The 4,418-nt window shown below is 45.8% G+C and overlaps 1 non-coding gene across 1 annotated transcript; it reads left to right on the forward strand.

Annotated features, from left to right (window-relative positions):
• Positions 1 to 3,125: 3,125 nt before the first annotated feature.
• TRNAD-GUC (transfer RNA aspartic acid (anticodon GUC)) lies at positions 3,126 to 3,197 on the forward strand. Its single transcript has one exon. It is a non-coding gene; the product is annotated as a tRNA-Asp (tRNA).
• Positions 3,198 to 4,418: the final 1,221 nt, after the last annotated feature.

Below are 4,418 nucleotides of genomic sequence, written 5' to 3' on the forward strand. Positions count from 1 at the left end.
CCTTTTTTTTGTTTGTTTTTTTGTTTTACTTTTCGGCTGCGCAGCGTGGCCTGTGGGATCTTAATTCCCTGACCAGGGATGGAACCCACGCTCCCTGCATTGGAAGCCCGGAGTCTGAACCACTGGACCGCCAGGGAAGTCCCTAAATTGCCATGTTTCAAAGTATTCACGGTAAAATTTAGAATAGTAAAATCTGAAATGGGACAATTGGATGAAGAAACAACTGCTACAAAAGAAGACTCACAGTGACACAAGTGATAACTGGTAATATTTGGTATGAACAACAGAAAAATTGATATACAAAATCTTCATTGTAAAACTTACATTGAAAAGAACTGATCCCATGGGGGAGGATCAATACAATAAAAAAATTAATATAAAAATGGGAAAATTTTATTATGTTGGATAGAATATCAGGGAATTAAATTGGCATAATGACATTCTTTTTTTTTTTTTTTTTTTTTTGTGGTACGTGGGCCTCTCACTGTTGTGGCCTCTCCCGTCGCGGAGCACAGGCTCCGGACGCGCAGGCTCAGCGGCCATGGCTCACGGGCCCAGCCGCTCTGCGGCATGTGGGATCTTCCCGGACGGGGACACGAACCCGCGTCCCCTGCATCGGCAGGCGGACTCCCAACCACTGCGCCACCAGGGAAGCCCAATGACATTCTTTCTTGACAAACATTTCTCAGTAGTTATAGATTTCTGATCACAATATTTTACTCATAAATATAGAGTCAGAATATCCTAGGGTCAGGCTTCCCTGGTGGCACAGTGGTTGGGAGTCCGCCTGCCGATGCAGGGGACGCGGGTTCGTGTCCCCGTCCGGGAAGATCCCACATGCCGCAGAGCGGCTGGGCCCGTGAGCCATGGCCGCTGAGCCTGCGCGTCCGGAGCCTGTGCTCCATAACGCGAGAGGCCACAGCAGTGAGAGGCCCGCGTACCGCAAAAAAAAAAAGTCCTAGGGTCAAAACATCAAGATCAGGGTGTCCAGTAATTCAAAATGGCAGGGTCAAAACATCCTGCACACAGCTCAGAGTATTCTGACTTAACTGCAGCTATTCCAATTCAGAAATACCAAATATCTTATAAGCCTTCTAAGTATCTTCTCTGTAATTTAGCATTTCACCTCAACAAGTTGCTGTAGACGTGGCATGTTTCTGAAACTCTGGCTCTCAGAAACTGCTCAGTTACAACCATGATTTGGTTGTGCCAGCTTGTTCAGAATGCAACATCATTGAAATTTGAAATTAGAGATGCTGTAGTGAGGAGGCTTATAAAATCTCTTGCCATCACTTAGATTTGAGAAGCTGCAGTTAAGCCAGGGTGGCCTGGGGAAGTCAGAGCATAAGATCTGGACCCAGCTCTGTCTATTTGCTGTTCCTGGAACTGGTATATGAGATTGCAGAGGTGGAAAAAAATGACAGATCCATGGTCAAAATTGTCAAGGCCTTAGCCTAGCAGGCACCAGTGACCCCTCATTCAATTTTCCTATCCCTTTGACTCACTGGCTGGCCAAATAATGCATGAGCAAATCAAGAGAGTTAAAGAATAAGTAGACTTGTGACCTCATAGTTCATTCAAAACTAAAATCAAGATTTACTCTCCATAACCGATGTTCGGTTTACTCAACTCTTCCAAAGAAATTCCTTCCCTACCACCTAGATGAACCTCACTCAGCCCTCACGGTCCAGCTGACGTCCTGTTTCCCCAAAGGCCTCTGTCCACAGTTCCAGCCACTTGACCCATTCTGGACTCCTCTTGGGCCTTTTATCACACAGTCCCTTGCACCATTGCTTAACCCTTGTGTTCCCACTCCCCTGAAGGTGCTCTGTGAGGACACTGCAGTGCTGCCCAAGAACTTGACGGTAGGAAAATACAACTGACCTCCAAGAATTCATCAATGGAAGGCCAAACATCGCAATACCTCCCGGACCTGAAAAACGTGTTTAAAAATCAGACCGGAGGCATGAGGCCATCCAAAGAGAGCATGAGTCTTCTAGAGGCAGTGGGAGGCTTAGGGGGTGGGTTTGGGGACAGCCAGAGGCGGTCAGCCTTAGAAGGCCAGAATAGGGTGATCCACAAAGGAAAAGGTTAGCAATACTATCCACACCAGGCCTTCACACAGGGCATGATCTGCCCAATCGTCTTGGAGACCAGTAAGCAGGACAATATATTGTCTGCAGAGCCCTTTCCAAACAGCTGTGAGAATCCACTTGGTTAGGGAAATATAAACCTGTTGTGGAGACGGTCATATGATTGGGCTCCTGCTTACCTTTTCCACATCACTGTCTGCCTCTCCCCACAGCAATCAAACTGAAACGCTGCCATGTTCTCTCTTGCCTTCAAAACTTCTACTTTCTCCACCCAGCTTCCCCTGCATTGTCTAGCTAAGTCATCATTTAGCTCTCTGCTAAGACCTCACTACCTCCAGGAAGCCCTCCCTGATCCCCAGGCCCTTCTTCATGTGTTCACATAGGACCTTGTAGTTAATCAGATGTATCTCCCCTTGTTAAAATTGTCCCCGTCTGCTTCTCTGTATTCCTCACTAAACCATCAGCTCTATAAAGGCAGGGACTGCACCTATCTTGATCATCAGTGTATCTCCAATACATAGTTGGTACTCAGTCTGTTTATTGAATGAATGCATTAATTGATTAATATATTAATCAGGCTGACAAGCCATCAAATCATCTAAATTCTTGTACTAATCCCATGCTTATTAAGTGACCTTAACAGGAATCTCCAGTCCACTTTATTTTTTCTAATATTTATTTATATTTTTTATTTGGCTGCAGTGGGTCTTAGTTGCGGCAGGTGAACTCTTAGTTGTGGCAGGCGAACTCTTAGTTGGGGCATGCATGTGGGAACTAGTTCCCTGACCAGGAATGGAAACTTGCATTACTTGCACCTTGAAAAACGTGTTTAAAAATCACTGGGAGCACAGAGTCTTAACCACTGTGCCACCAGGGAAGTCCCCTCCAATCCACTTTAGAGTTACATTTCTAGTGTTAAAAAAAAATGGCCGTTCTGATTTTTACATCAGTATCCTGTGAGCTTTGCTAATATGAATTGGCCCCTGAGAACAACTCTGAGACACTGATTAAATTTGGGGGCTTATTGGGAGTTCCCTGGTGGTCCAGTGGTTAGGACTCAGTGCTGTCACCGCTGTGGCCCAGGTTCAACCCCTGGTCTGGGAACTAATATGCTGCAAGCCATGCAGTGTGGCCAAAAAAAAGAAGAAAAGAAAAAAATTGGGGGGCTTATCACTGAGCGCAGATTCTGGGTGTGTCAAGGCCTCCAAGGGAAAGGCCAGCCTATTTTTCCCAAGAAGTAGCCCTTTGGATGATAGTGAACTGTGCTCATTTTCTTTTCTTTTTTATTATTTATTTATTTATGGCTGTGTTGGGTCTTTGTTGCTGCATGCAGGCTTTCTCTAGTTGTGGTGAGTGGGGGCTACTCTTCATTGTGGTGCACGGGCTTTTCACTGCAGTGGCTTTTTCTTGTTGGGAGCTCGGGCTCTAGGCGCACGGGCTTCAGTAGTTGTGGCACATGGGCTCAGTAGTTGTGGCACGCAGGCTCAGCAGTTGTGGCACACAGGCTTAGCTGCTCCGTGGCACGTGGGATCTTCCCGGATCAGGGCTTGAACCCGTGTCCCCTGCATTGGCAGGCGGATTCTTAACCACTGCGCCACCAGGGAAGCCCAAACTGTGCTCATTTTCCATTTTGAATTTCTGTATCTCGTATAGCACTATAAACACCAAATCTCAAGAAATGCGTGTCACAGGAATAAAAAAGAATAGAAATATTAAGTACGTTCAAGAAATTCACACACAGACATTGTCCTGTTAGACATTTATAGAATCTCACTATATGGCTTTCCTTTCCAGAGACCCAAAGTTTGCTGGGGGTTTTTTGTTTTGTTTTTTGTTTTTGCCCGCACTGCAAGGCTTGCAGGATCTCAGTTCCCCGACCAGGGATTGAACCCAGGCCACAGCAATGAAAATGCAGAATCCAACCACTAGACCACTAGGGACCTCCCCACAGAGTTCTTTTTTTTTTTTTTTTAAATGAATATCAATTGTTCCTAAAACCAGTGCCCTCTCTAGTCCTGCTGTGACTGCTTCTAAAAGTACGTGAAGTTTTACTGAAAGTCTGACCTGGCAGTTTTCCCTTCTCATACCCATGGGCTCCAGGTGCACTCCTGATGCCAGATGATGCCTGTCCTGGCTGAGACAGGGAAGGCTTAGCCTCAGTGCGAGGACAGTTCAAGATTTGTCAGCTGACTGTGGCTGATGATCAAGATGTCCAAACTGGTTCCTTTGCTATGTGTAAAGCAATTTAATTTTGTGCCTACTTTTAATCTGCAGTGTACCGTATGTCTGCATCTGCTGTGTTAAAGCATTCATTAGCATTTAAAG

This window comes from Phocoena phocoena, chromosome 7 (genome assembly GCF_963924675.1).
Source record: "Phocoena phocoena chromosome 7, mPhoPho1.1, whole genome shotgun sequence".
Lineage (NCBI taxonomy): Eukaryota > Metazoa > Chordata > Mammalia > Artiodactyla > Phocoenidae > Phocoena > Phocoena phocoena.